The following is a 15,916-nucleotide window of genomic DNA, read 5'->3' on the forward strand; positions in this document are numbered from 1 at the left end:
TGCTCTCAAAGAGCTCACAGTCTTGGCATTGGAGCATTTACTCCAACACGCTGATGGATTCATTTGCATAGTCGGAGTCACTTAATAGCTGAAACCTTCCAATACTATGTGCTTATTTTGATGACTCACAACCCTGAGCAGTTCAATTTTGGCTTTTTGGTTTTAAGTAGATTACAAATCTCTTAGAGTGCTTGTATCTATACATATTATATAATCATTTGTGAAATATTCATTGTTAAACTGTCTTGCCTCATGGACACTGTTAATGCCACATGGTTTTAGGCAGCTGTCTACTCTTGCATCTGGAGATGTGCCCACATTTCAGGCAGAACCAGTATCAATCTCAGGGATACAGTTATCTGAAATATTTTGATCAATTACTAGTATTCTGAAAACTGCTCCTGCTTTGAGTGATGAACAAATTTACGTGAACAGAGTGCCCTGGTAATCCATTGTCCCCCATCCAGAAATAGGACCATTTATACAATTCTAATACCCACCTGCCCACACTGAAAATCACTGGCTTATGTCATGTCTAAAGTCTCCCTCCATGAAATCTGGGTTAAGAAGGCAGACATCCTGAAACTCACTTTACCATGCTTTCCGTAATAACAAGGTTGTAAAGGTTCCCAGAGTGTAGGACTTCCTAGATTAGTAAAATTCCAAAGAGACAGAAAAAAAGCAATCTTTATAGTATACCCAAAAAATCTACAAGAGGATTTAGGAAATACTCTTCTCCGGAAAAAATCCCAGTCTTACTCATAGCTGCTCATGAACAACTTGAAACCCCACAGGATGATGCAAACATTTCTACAGGAATTGCTAGGATCAGGTTAGAATGAGAATAGAGATCAAAACTATATCTCCTTGTACCATGTGAAGCACGTATAACTATGCTGTTACCTCTCAGCTACAATGCCTCTCTGGCTTTTGACTTTTTTATTATTGTTACTACTTCTTTATGCTGATGCAAGTCTTCTGGAACTAAGTAAATTGTAAGAAGGCATAAGAAGTAGTGGAAACATTATAGTCAATAAAGTTTTTACTTATATTCTTGAGTGTTATCTTCAATATTAACAAGTTCTATATCCTTTTCTATTCTTTCAGGTAAAAGAAATGGAAACACATATGTAACACATGTTTTTCATAGGAAACCAGTTTGCAGATACAGAAGTCTTATAATAACGATGATAAAATGAGATTCTTCTGTTTCAGCCCAGTTTTAGGAAATTTTGCAGAGCTGGCATCGTTCTGAACAGTTCAGGAGGCCTCCAGAGGCTGGCTCCCAGGTGATCACAGGCCTTCTGGTTGCCCCACAGCATCTATCATTTTCCTTTTTTCTGATCCTGATGTTTACTTTGCAGGAACCTGACCAAGAAGTTGCCACACCTAGATCATTCTCACAATTCCTTTCTCTCTGTGATTCAAGGCGTGTCCTGCTACTCCTACATTCTACGTCTTACTTTATCTACTTCTTTGAGGCAAAGCAAATATCATCAACCTCTATTTATATAAGTGGATAAGAGGGCATTGTTGTCTACATCACTCAGATCTTACAAATACATTAAAGATGTGGCTCTTTTAGTCTTTCCTGAAGAACTGTCTCCTGAAGACTCAGGAATAAATCAGAGAGAGCTTCACTGGCAAGTAATCTGAGTCACACAAAATACTCCATGGTCAACATTAGTCTTTCTCTTGGTCAAGCTAACGGCCTATTGCTCTTGGTCAAGCTTATGGCCTAATCATAATGCATACAGTGTAAACCAAGATTGTGGTTTCTATTCTGGCTCAGAAGAATTTCCTTCCAGAAATCCCTCAAAAAATAAGTGAGTATGGGATCTACCCTGAAAGCTGTATAGACATCCCCGGACATGCCCACATTTACAGTGAGTGTAGACTGATACTGTACTTCAATATATTTGTTTCAATATATTTACCCTGCTTGCATATGCAGCCAAAATGGAAATAACACTTACATGAGCACATCATCTAGCACTCCTCTAGGTCTTTAAACCTCATGATTTACATTCACAATATAAACCTAGCTGCGCCAACCAGCTGAACCCAGAAAGAGAGGAAAAACAAAGTTCTGATCCCACTCCAAATACTGATCTTTCATACATAAAAGCCACAAAGAATCATATAAACTTATTACAAAGCAAAACAAAAAACCCAATTTCTAAGAAAAAAACCTCTCTTCATTTCTGACAAAAATTAATGTGAATAGGATTCAGATGCCAGCAAATCTTCCAATAACTAATCCATCAATTTACCAAATAGTCCCTGGCTTGTGAAAATGAAGACAGGTTGAAGCACAGGACGGACAGTGTTCTGGAAGGCCAGGAAACACCCTTTATTGCCAGACAACTTAAGCTTCAGAAAACACTGACATCATTCAGCGGTGTGTGTTGGGGAACCTCTAATTGTTTTTTTTTTGTAGCAGAACCGACACTTGAGATGTCAGATCTATCATTGGACACCCTAAACAAAAACAAATCACAAAGTTCTGTAAGTAACAGTGTGACAAGAAAGGAACATAAAACAGTTTTAAGCTTACAACCCTATTCCTTTCTCCTTTAAATGTCCGTTATTATAGAAGAACTTGGCTTCATCTGTCATATAGATGGAATAATATTTCTAGAAACCCAAATGTTTTAGAGAAACTATAGTGCAGATGATCTCCCCTCCCTTCCTTCCTTCCTTCCCTCCCTCGCTCCCTCCCTCCCTCCTTCCTCCCTTCCTTTTAATTTTCCTGTGCTCTTACCTTTCACGCTCTCTCAACTCCTTCTTTCCTTTCTTCTTTTCCATTTTTTCTTCCTTGTCCCAGAATGTACACATTAAAAATATGCAAAAGATGACCATATTGCATAATTGAAATTGCCCAGACCGGCCCTGTGGCTTAGCGGTTAAGTGCACACTCCACTACTGGCGGCCTGGTTGGGATCCCGGGCGCGCACCGACGCACCGCTTCTCCGGCCATGCTGAGGCCGCGTCCCACATACAGCAACTAGAAGGATGTGCAACTATGACATACAACTATCTACTGGGGCTTTGGGGAAAAAAATAAACAAAAAGGAGGAGGATTGGCGATAGATGTTAGCTCAGAGCCAGTCTTCCTCAGCAAAAAGAGGAGGATTAGCATGGATGTTAGCTCAGGGCTGATCTTCCTCAAAAAAAAAAAAAAAAAAAACAGAAATTGCCCAGAAAGAGAAAGAAGAAAAAATAAATTGGGGTCTGGTTCTGGGTGAGAAGGAGGAAACACACACTGCCCTGTCTCTCCCACTGAACGCAGCTATAAAACCTGGAGGGAAGGTTTGGAGCAGCAATGTGAGGACTCTGAAAAGTAAATAATGGCAAGTGGGTTGGCAAAGAAGAGCAGAATTCTAAGTACCACTAGACCATAGTGTGTTTACTATTTTTTTGTTTTTGTTTTTGTTTTATCTTTCCTTCCAGTATCTTGAGGCTTTGACTTAACACGCTATAACCTAAAAGTGGGCATTAGCGTAGACAGAAAGCTTAAAGAGCAGCACTTTAGTTCTGGCTTGAGGAGCAGGAAAAGGGTCTCTGAACACCCAGAGACAGTGGAGAAATCTCTCACCTGTTTTTCTTTTCTCCGTTGTCTAGTGCTCCAGCCCCAAAGCAATCTTCTGGCTGTAGCAACAGTGACAGCAGCAGCAACAAGGACCCATAGGAAATGAAAACACTGACAGAGGGAGATCTCTTTCTTTGACCAGAGCGACTATGGTCCCAGGAGGGTGAGGTGAAACCACATTGCTTTTTTTCTCTCTCCCTCTTTTTTGACGAATGCCTTTCCCCATCACCACTCCGCAACCCCTACTCCCTCCCCACAGGGACAAGGCATTTCACACTGATGGGTGCTGAGTCAGGTCAAATACAGCACTGCAAATGGGATGTTCCAGTGAACGACTAGAGACGTCAAATAATGGTAACTGTCGGCAAATGAGGCATTGAACAAGGTCAAATTTAGTTCTCCTCCCTCCAGTGGCTTCCAGGTTGCTAGTTTTCAGCACAAATGGCTGTTAGTTTTGAGGCTATTGAAAGCAGGAGATGGAACTAAGGCTAGTTAAAACACCCCAAAGCTCACTGTTTTTATCCTGATTCAATCGTTTCTCTTGAATAAATACCTCCTGGATTGCTGCAAGCCTTTAGCTAACTTCTAAAGTTCTGATAAATTCATTTCTGATCATTTTTGCAAGATTTTTTTGTTGCTCTTATGGAAGAAAGAATTTCTAGATGTCCTTACACTGCCATGTTCACTAACATCATATATGCAGAGATTAATATCTGTTATATAATTTTTTTACCTACTATAATGTAAGTCTTCTTGCTCTCCCTCCTCCTCCTTCTCTTTCCTAACTTCATGGCTTAGACTGAAATCTCTTCTATTGGCTTAAAAGTTACGTATGATTTTTTTTTTTTCTAGAGATTACTCCCAACTTACGAAGAATCTACAATTGGATATTTTTTCTGCCCTTTTCCTGCAAGTTTTCTGAAAGTAAATGTTCATTGCTTCCTCACAAAAATGACAGCTGTAGGACAACTATATTAAATTATTCTTGTCAGCCGACTCTAGAGCATGACCTGCCTGAGCTGTTCCCATATAGTGCTGCTCACCTGGTGAGGCCCTGACACTGACACCTAATCAGGACTAAGCCTGTGTAGTCACGTGGCTCTCTGCAAGCTCTGGTTTCTGCCAGTCTCTTTGATATTGTTTCCCCTGCTCTCTTTTCTCATTCATGGCGCTGGACCACGTTAGCCTTCCACTAGGTGGCCAAATACATTTAGTTCTTTACTCCCCTGTGGCCTTTGCACTTTTGCTCTCTCTGCTTGTATACTTTCCTCCATCCCGCCGCTACCTCATGAAATGGTTCTGTTACCTGATACAGTAGTGAGATCTGATAATAGTCTTCGAATGGAAAAAATTTCCCTACTCATTGCACTTAGAAAATAGCACGACTTAAACCACAAGATGTTCCTGCAGATGAGACTGAGTTCTCTGGTTTGTTCAGTTGTACCTTGTATGAAGTAGCCTATTTCATGGTTGCTTGTGTAGGGGAGGAAGACATATCCTCTTCCCACTCTGGGTCCTTCTGGCTGGGCTATGAATTAAAATGATATGAGACAGAATAATAGGAGAAAATCAAACAAAGATTTATAACATGCATACATAGGAGAGACCCAGAAAAAACTGGGAAACTCGCCAAAATGGCAGAGGCTCTCATCTTAAATACCATCTTCAATTAGAGACAAAGGATGGTGTTGTGGGTAGCTGTTTGGGACTTCAAAGGGGAGGAAGGCAATTCACATGGAAATGGAAAAGCAAATGTTTGGTAAAAAGAACTTTGATAAGAATGGGCTTAGCAAGGACCCTCCCAATCTATTGCTACCCAGAGTTTTATCTATGGTGATGGCCTGTCCTAGGGACAGGCCTTCCATCTTAAATTTCTTTTTGGCAGTTAGTGGTGGGGTGCAGGTCAGAGTTTCTTTCAGAGTCTTTTGTTCTTGAAAATAATCAAGGCAAAGAGACATATTTTGAGGTGGCCAATTCTGATTCCCCACACTTGACTTTGGGGATTATTGTTATCAACTACAGATTTCCAATAAACTTTTATTTAAAATTAAAATAATCTCTTTCATTTGTTCTGCGTTACCAAGATCAATGTCCAGTCAGAGAGTATATCTAATTTTAGTTTCCTGCAATTGAAATGGGAACTTTAAGACTTTTCTCCTTAGGATTCTGTGATGAATGGAGTCATATATCCTGTTAGAATACTACTTGGTTTCAAATGCCAAAGAATATACCTTCTTTTCCTCTATTCATTTTCTAAAACTTCGTTCTGGAACTAGAAAAAAAAAATGCAGCTGCCTGATATATTTTTCTCTTGGTGAAGGCACATAAACAATAACTAACCTGGACAGGAGATATATAGCCACATCCGGAGAGTATAACTCTTTCTATATATCAGAGGAAATATAAATCCTTCATTATTTAGAGCTGTCTCTCTATTTTCTTAACAGCCTGAAAACGTTGATTTTTAAATGCTAATGAGAATTACTAGAATACTCCTAGATACAGAATAGATTCCAAATTTAGTCTTAGCAGCTGTAGACAATCATCAAACTGAATTACCTAGAGGGATATGGGAAGAGGGCAGATGCTGGTCAATTACCATAACCTAATTGTAGCAGGGCACCTGGTATAGATAAAACAACAAAGCTTTTATTAGGCTGGAAAAGAACTACCATATGGGGGATTTCAAGCAGTTTCTGCCTACTAGAGAGGAAACTAAAATTTGCCTTTGAGAAGAGTCTATTTTCCTGAGAGAGGGTGCTTTTATTTATTTATTTTTTTTTTTTTTGTGAGGAAGATTGGCCCTGAGCTAACATCTGCCAATCCTCCTCTTTTTGCTGAGGAAGACCAGCCCTGGGCTAACATCCACGCTCATCTTCCTCCACTTTATATGGGATACCGCCACAGCATGGCTTGACAAGCGGTGCGTCGGTGCATGCCCGAGATCTGAACCGGCGAACCCCGGGCCGCCACAGTGGAGCGCACGCACTTAACTGCTTGCGCCACTGGGCTTGCCCCGAGAGGGTGCTTTTAGTAACACAAGAAAGCACCTACTCTTTACTTTGGGGGCACCCAAATATAGGTGCTTCAGAGTGAGCTAATAATATAAATTGAAGCACTTTAACAAAACTATAATGCATTAGAGTTACATATTTGCTTTTTCAAACGTGGATTGTAACTTCCAATTGCCTTAAATTTTTTCCTTGTTCTTGATAGGTTTTGTGATTCTCATCCACGATAATTATTCACTAGAGATCAGGAACAGAGCTACTGAAAGAAAAATGTAGAAAGGAATTTACTTGGCCTGACTCCAAAGAGTCTAATTGCAATGTTGTCACTGAAGGCTGAATAACCTAGATGTGTGAAATGTACCCCAGTGATTATTCTGTCTGGGTCACTGGGACCTATCTCCCAGTGATGGAGAGGGTTTGGATTTCTCTGAGAAAGAATAGATATTTTTCTGTCAATCATCCTCAGAAAAGTTTAATGATGAGGCAGAAAATAAAGTGAACATTGGACTAAGGAAGAAAATAATTTCCTTTTCCTGTTGCTGGTTGGGAACAGTTGAGCCAGTACTCTGAGCTGTAGAGATGTTAGAAGCATTGTTGATTGTTGGCGTGTGTTGACCTTGAGCTGAGAACAAATCAAGAATAGAAAAGGAGGTGAACTCGTGTAGGACTCAAAGGTTTTTGTCCTTGGGCCTTTGACCAAGAGGGCCTGAATGTTCCTCTCAGCTTGACTAAACTTTAGACAGACTTCTGCCCGATTCTAGGTCCCTCTTATCCCTTTTTTACAGCATTTACTTTAGAAAACTTGTAATTGTATATTCTTTCTCTGTCCCTTTGAGATGCAAATATTTTAAAAGCCTCTTACTTGCTTTGCATCCCAGGACTGTTTTTCTCAAGGACCTGGGAGCCATCCCTTTGAGATGGAATCATCAAGGAAAGTAGCGCTCCTTTCTCCCGGTGCATGGGAGAGTCAGAGCCTAACTTCTATGGGTGCCTTGCCCCAAGTTTTAAAACTACCTTCTGTCATGAAGAGGAGAAAGTTTACTTTTCCTTTGGGTAAGGCCAATTAGCAAACCCAGATGGCCTATAACCCCACCCACGCCTACCACCAGCTCTTAAAAACTCTCCTGCCCTGCCCTTTGTTTCTGTGGAGTCCAGCTCAGATTGAGTTCTGATCTCTCTCCCCTACTGCAATTGCTTTGATAAAGTCTTCCTTTCCTACCTGTTGAACTTTGTCTATTTCAATTTTGCTTTGACAGGTTTGGTCCTTTGAAATGTCAGGATGATAACATCTAGTAGTGTTTACGATTCACTGTAATGTGTAGCATTTGCTTTGGTAGGGACTGGATCTTATTTTATAGCAACAGAATTGTGATGTTGGTCACATGCATTTAGTCTATGTATATTTCTAGGGTAGTGCTGACACTAGCAGACTCAGATCCACCACGCACTCAGTTTTCTTAAAATATTTAGGAAGTTTGTATAAAAGGTACCTTGGGCACTGGCAAGCACATTCTTTAAACTTCACTTTTTCATATAATTGTTTACTTAGCAAATACAAAATCATAATCCTCTCTCAAAATTTTTGACTCCTGCGTGAAAACTTTCAGGTTGATGGAAAGTTTGGGTATCTTGATGTTATTGTTACATGGATATTTACATTCCTCAAACTCACTGAACTGTACAATTGATAAAAGAGGTGAATTTTATTGTATGTACATTATACTTTAATAAAGGAGAAAATAGATTTTAAAAACTAACCAAATGCTATAAATACAACAAGAAAACAAAAAGTTTTGGCCCCTGTCGCATTTCTTTGGCTTTTCTTTCTTCAGCTATTTTATAGAAGCGATAAGAATAAAACCAGTTGTCACTTCTCTCCAAAAATACTTTAGCCAGTTGATAAACAACTAATTTATAAGAACTAATTTTAAATTTTTTTATCTATTGCAATTCTGTCTGTGAAATATAAAATAAATAGTCATCAGAGCAGATAATATTTAATAAATTTGAAAAGGTATAGTTCTCATTTTTATTTGGTCCTCTATGATAAGGAACCATAATGATAAGATTATGCTAGTTCTAATAGTCAGTGGCTTCTCTAGCAAGACAGTGGTAAGTCTGCATCAATTTTTCAGTGTCTTCCTGATTTCATATTTGGTGACAAGAGATTTTCACATATTGAGGTATATGGGGTAACTATTCGGGTTCAAAACTGATTCGGTTTGAACTAAAAAGCCTGACTTATGGCCTATCAAACATACATTGTACATCTGCTTAACCATTAAAGCAAAGAATACACTCTCTTCAGATAAGAATGCACGCTTCCCCTCCTACACCCTATTGGTAACGCCCAATTGGTAACACCAAACACCCTGTTGGTAATGCCCAGATTAGTTCCTTTCCTGACATCTCGGACACATTGACCTGTAAATTTGCAATTGAATACCTCTTTGAAAGTTTGATGAAAATGTATCCTGGGTGTGTTTACTGTATATTCTCCGCTCTAAAAAGATATAAGACTGGACTGTAAACCATGCTTCTCTGGAAGGCTTTCTAAGGCCTTCCCAGGTTATAATCCTGCCTCTGGCTGAAGTAAACTCACTTTATTTCTCTTATCTACAGAAAGGTTATTCATTATTTTGTGTCGACATCGGTATTTAACACAAATACTTGAAAAAGCAGGGATTAAGAAAAGTGCTTACCAGTGTCCAAAGTACCTTTCATTCAAAATTAACAAAACAGATAGTATTCCCATTTTTCAGGGTTGTTCTTCCTCTGTCTCAATTTTAGCAAACAACTTTGTCTGTCATTATTTTTCATTTCCTCTCTCTGTTACTTTTCATTTGGAAGGGTATTATCTTAGGAAAGAAGGCCTTGTTTAAGAGCCTTAGTGGGATTTATGCATTTTGCTAATTCATGTGGCATATGTCTAGGTAAATCATGCCTAAATTTTTCTTAGTTATATCCTTTAGTTTTGTATTATGTAAGTAGTTAAAGGAATGACACATTCAATTTTTAATTTCATAAATGACACATATGTTTTTGATTATTTTAAGTAGAGACATGATATCCTCTGTAGTTTTAAAAACTAAAATACAGAAATTTTAACTATTTGGAGGTTGAATTAAATTGCATCTTTAAAAATATTTATATTTTAATAAAGAGCAAAGGAAGGTTGTGTTTGTTACTTTGTTTGCAATTATAGTAGAAAATTATAACATAGCAGTTTGTTTTGAAGGAAATATCTCACAATAGGATTTACGGTGTGAAGACCGAGTATTTAAGTCTGCTATACTGATATATGCATCACAGAAACATATGAATTTGAAACTATAGCATAAGCTGCTAGATAAGATGTTACAGAGTTTACAAAGTTGACAAAAATTGAGAGAAGAAAAGAGATAGGAAGAATAGACATAGCAAAGAGACAAATTTATTCTGTGTGGGCACACGTGGTAGAACTAGGAAAAATGAGTGTGAGTTACAGGGAAGCAGATGGCAGCTCAATAAGAGGAAGAATTTTTTTTTTTTTTTTTTGAGGAAGATTAGCCCTGAGGTAACATATGGCGCCAATCCTCCTCTATTTTGCTGAGGAAGACTGGGCTGGGCTAACATCCATGCCCATCTTCCTCTACTTTACACGAGACGTCGGAACCACATGGCTTGGTAAGCGGTACATAGGTCTGAGCCCACAATCCAAACCCGAGAACCTGGGCAGCCAAAGCGGTGTGTGCGAACTTAACTACTATACCACCAGGCCAGCCCCAGAGGAAGAAATTTTAACAGAGCTTTCCAAAAATGGAAATGGCCACCTCAAAGGTTGGTAAATTTTCATAAATTTCCTGATGCTAAAGGTGTTCAAGTAAAGTTTGTATTGATACTTATTTTGATGTTACAGAGAAGATTCAAACACTGAACTCTGGATAAAACAATGTTAAACTGACTGTCAGCATTCTAGCAATGTCTCAGGCAGGGTTGGCCATGCTCACTTGTTCAAGTGCCCTGATACTTTTCCTACTGTCTTGGAGACGATGGCAAGAAGGCCTTTGGGCTTCATGCTTCATCTGGGAAAGAAAACATAGGCTCAGTCACCTTAAATGGCAGCAGATTTACCATCTCCAGTCTCTGCTCTGAAGTGCATAATTCCATGTCCCTTGTGAAATCCTCTATCTCTTTTCTAATTAAGGAGTACCCTGCAAATGAACTAGCGCAATACTGATGGCTTAGCAATGCTTAGATTCTATTTTTTTTAATGTAGCATAAGTAGATGTCAATTCCCATATGAGCTGCTAATTGCACTTAGTGCCTCAAGAGATGAATATTGTTCATACATAAGTGCAGAAGATTTGATGTCAGGTTCACCCAAGCCAGATACTTAAACATGACCCAGGCTCCCTGATCTCTTCCCCACTCATCTCTCTCTACTCCACTCTCTTCCTTTCCTTCTGCTGTCCCATTACTCCTTTTTATCCCTTTTACAAGTTCACTCTTCATACCAAAAAGAAAAAAAATAAGAAACATCTTTCTTCTTCTGCAGCATTCCACCTCCAGTTCATTTTCTTCTTTTTTTCTATTCAAGATAGCTTCTTCACATTTCCTTATATATTTTCCTATACTGGATCTTATTTCCTTCCTTTTTACCTCCCATTCTTGAACACTTGATACTTTTTAGTCACTTAAGAATACAAAGAGAAATAAAACATGGCTTCTTCACTCAAGGGGGTCACAGTACACTTTCCTCTCTTTATGCCCTTATGTGATGGAAAAGTTTTAAAAGTTTAGAGTGGAAAGAACCAAGCCCATGAGCAGCTAGGTGGGGGCTGACTTTTTAGGGTCAAAAGTAGTGATTAGCCCTGGGCCTGCCCTATAAAATGATCATTCTTTCTTTTTTTTTTTTTTTTCGGTGAGCAAGACTGGCTCCGAGCTAACATCTATTGCCAGTCCTCCTCCTTTTGCTGAGGAAGATTTGGCTCTGAGCTAACATCTGTGCCCATCTTCCTCTATTTTGTATATGAGACGCCACCACAGCATAGCTTGACGCGTGGTGTGTCAGTACATGCCAGATTCAAACCTGCGAACCCCAGGCCACAGAAGCAGACTGCGTGAACTTATCCGCTAAGCCACCGGGCCAGCCCCAGATCATTCTTTTTCAGGGTTTCGGTATTGTGTATTTCTTCAGAGAAATAAGTTCCATGTTGAAAATACAAGATAATACATTCTGTGCTTGGTTAAGTGAATCAGTGGTGGATTTAACAGAAAACTTAGTCTGCCCCGTTCCTAACTTTCAGGAGAATAGCACAAGATCTCTTTAAGATGACCTGTTTTTATTAAAATCACTAAGCAAGGAAATTGAACTATTTCTACCCTGCACAGAAGAGATAATTAAGTTGCTAGATGTAGCCTTGAGCAAAAGGACAAGTGTTCAATTGCCCTGGTTCTCTGGCTATTTTCAGCACAATAGAGGAGGACAGGGTAAATAAAACCCCAGGAGTTAAAGCTCATCAAGGAGAAACTTCTACTCTCAGTAACTCGAGTATTTATCATTTTTTTAGTAATAAAACACTTTCTTTGCTTCTCACATTCAACACTCACCAAGCTCTGATGTTCCTTCCTTTCCAATTTTTCATGTTTCTATGACCTTTCCTTGACTTCTATTAATGTTCTTTTTAAATTCTTTATCTTCATCATCTCACACTTCTATATAATCTTTTGCATTATCAACAAAGCTCTGATCCTAAAAGTGTTAAAATATTTAATTCCAAACACAAACCTTTAAGGACTAGTTGATGTATGAAGTTACAGGTCAAAATTCCTTCTAATACCTACATACTACAACTCAACCCAGCAAATATTGATCATTTTAATAACTATCATTCATTGTGTTAGGCAAAGGCAATACATTAATGAGCAAAAATAGACACAATGGCACTTGCAGGCTACTGTAGGAAACATACATTAATCAAATAACTGCAAAAATAAAATTCAGCTAAGAGAAAGTACTATGTGAGCATTTAACATGAAAATTGGACCTAGTCAGGAAGGTTTTCCCAAGGGATGATGCTTGATTTGAGACCTCAAAGATGAGTAAGAGTTACTCAGGGGCAGAAGAGAAGGAAGGAATTTCCTGGCATCAGATTGCAATGCATACCAGACAAAGTCCCTAACAAAGATTGCTAATTAGAGAAGTCCTGCATTGGGAGAAAAGGTGAGGCTCTTTTCCCACCTCCTTGCTCATCATTAGCGAGGGGCTGCCCCCAAGAAGAGTGTGATCATTGCCCAAAAGCTGAAGCAGACCCTAAAAATGTCAACCGTTGGAGGCTCCCAGTTGACTGGAGTCCTTTCCTGAAGAGGGATCTGAGCAGGGCTCCTCTTTGTTGTTAAGAAACAAAATTCAACTGAGTAAATATTAAAGATCTTATTGGCTTTATTCAATAATTCATGAATCAAGCAGTATCCAATCTAGCAGATAGAAAGGAGCTCCAAGGAACTATACAAAATGAAAGACTTTTACAGGCAGAAAGAAACAAGAACAAGGAAGTTGTACTGGGCAAAAAAGCAGATTGTTTACGGCAAAGTTACTTTCCTTATGGGGCATGGCAAGGTCTATCAGACAGATTACCTAACTAGGCTGATAAAGTGATTCCTGATTAACTGGTTTAAGATTCCATTTCTGTGAGAGTGGAAAATGTAATTAAGCTTTGGTTTGGTGACATGGGACTTAGCATAGATGACTCCATTTTGGGCCTGTTGTCTTGTTTTTGACAGTGTCTACCACAATCCCCAATAATATACAATACAAGAGAGCAAGAACAACATCTTAACAGCATAATAGGTGCCTATATAAATAAAAACAAAGACTTAAACCACTTTAAAAAATCCACTTTGGTGGTGAGTGGCAAGTTTTCAAGTCTGAACCCAGATCTACATAATCCCAAAGTCCTTCATCTTTCCACTGTTCAAATTCAACGTATATTGTCCAAGCACCTACTTGGTACCAAGCTCTGTCCTAAACTCTGGGGAGACCACAGTGAACAAGAGACAAAAAGCCTGCATTGTGGAGCTAAATATCCAGTCCTTCGAGATACTAAAATAACTTGCAGATATGTGTACAGAGCCACCATTGGCAATCATCTAGAGGCCAGGAAGAATAACAGTGTAAGGAGAAGTCAAAGGTGTTACATATTCCAGTTTTCATGGAGGGGAAAAATAAATGTAGTTAGACAAGTAAGTTTGACATCTATTCATGAAAATATTCTAGAATACATTTTAAAACAGACAGCTAAGAGCACAAAAGATAACAACCATTAAGCAATAATTGGATTTCATTAAGAATAAATTATACCCAGCCTATCCACTTCCTATTGGAACAGGAAAATATAGGCAAGAAGGGTCTTCATTTCAGAAAGATATTAGAAAAAGACGTGTTTCTCACCTTCTGAAGAAGAATAAATATCAGCTGAAAAATAGTATAGTTAACCAGATTTATAGCTGATGGCACCACTGTTCCCCAAAATGTATTTATTAAGAGAAATTGCTCTACCTGGCAGAAGGCTTCATGTCACAGGCTGAAAAACTTTGTTACTGATCTTGTTCAACATCTTTATCCAAATATAAATCATGAGTATAAGTTATGCTTACTGCATAGGCAGGTAGCACAGAGCTGGGAGTAATGACTAACCCACTAGGGGACGAAAAAAGCTTCAAAACAAGCTCAATACACTGGAATAATAATCCCAATTGTATAGAATTAAATAGACTCTCACATGGCTGCAGAAAAAAGAATCAGTTTTCTTAATTCATAATGGACAATATCTGGTTTGGCAAAATTCACGTGAAAAAAAAATTGCTTTAAAAATTGTAGTTGACCACAAGCAAAGGTGACTATGTAATATAAGTACTAAAGCACCGTGTCCTAGGCTGCATTCTTAGAAATGTGGTTGACTCTGGACCAGAGAGGTGTACTGAGTTCAAGTGAGAGAGCAAGATGCCTACCAAAGTTTGGCTCCCACCCTCCCACAGAAACTGGGAGACAGGGTGCTATCTCCCTTGATCTCTACATTTCAAAAGGGAGACTCTCAGGTCCTTGAGAAAGATAGTCCTGAGTGGTAAAATAGGCTTTTTAAAAAGATGTACACACATCTCAAAGGGGCAGAGAAAAATTTACAATTACAAGTTTACAAAAGAAAATGCTCTAAGAGAAGGGAAGAGCGACATCTCTTCCCTTATCTTAACAGGAAGAATTAAGCTTCTTATTTTTAATTTTCATTTGTCCTTACAGTTGATTGGGAATTTATATATATACTTTAATGTAATTCCTTCCTTTTAATATTTTTCTCCTCTTTCTAAAAATTTCAGTAGGAAAAATGATTCATCACTTCCTCTTCACATACATTTCTTCAAATTTTCCAATTTTTTTAAAAAAAATGAGGCTAAAGGAAGGCAAAATGCTTTTTGGCATAATATCCTACATTGAGGCAAGAAAAAAATGACCTCACCTCTCACTTGCTAACCAGTTCCTCTGGTCGCTAAGGTTTTTTCCTCCTGAGGGAGTTGTTCCTCTTTGCTGGGTGGCTATACTCAACAGTCAGTAAAAAGTGTGATATTAATAGGACTGTTTGGTGGTGGGGGTGCCAACAATAAGCTGTTGCAGAACAGGCTCTACTGTGGACAAGCTTGCCTGATGCCACTGTTTTCTTCCCGGTTAGATTCAATGGGACAGAGCAGCAGTCAGTAGGTGGCCAGTGAGGAAGCAACCACCACTATCTCAGGAAGCTTTCTTAGGTCTAGGATAGGTTTGCTTAAAGCCTTACAAGTTGGATTTCTTTGGTTAAAAACCATTCTTTAATTTTGACTCAACATTTACCCTAACTTCATTCTGAGCTTGCCCAGTAGACACAAACTGATTTTTTTTCCTTATCAAGGGAAATTAAGGGATTTAATTTCCTACAGTGATTAAACAAGCAGAGAAATAACAGAGGTAGGTTTAACACACACACACAAAAATACATTTTGACATCAACATCTTTACATCTTAACAAAAATTTATGCAAATAACTTTTCTATTTTCTGGTTCAAGGAAAGGAATAAAAATACAGTGAGATAATTACCACTTAGAGAATACTTTCTCTTTATTAAGGATTGTATAAGGGCTTCGCTAAATATATGATCTCATTTAATCTTTACATCAAATTTGTGGAGGAAATACTATTATTTCTATTCTACAGATGAGGAAACTGGATCTGGAAGAACTTGAGTAACATGGCCAAGTAGAAACAGTAATTGCGGAGGTAGAGATCAAACCCAAAATTATCTG

The sequence above is a fragment of the Ceratotherium simum genome, chromosome 13, assembly GCF_057802395.1.
Source record: "Ceratotherium simum simum isolate JZ-2026a chromosome 13, ASM5780239v1, whole genome shotgun sequence".
NCBI lineage: Eukaryota > Metazoa > Chordata > Mammalia > Perissodactyla > Rhinocerotidae > Ceratotherium > Ceratotherium simum.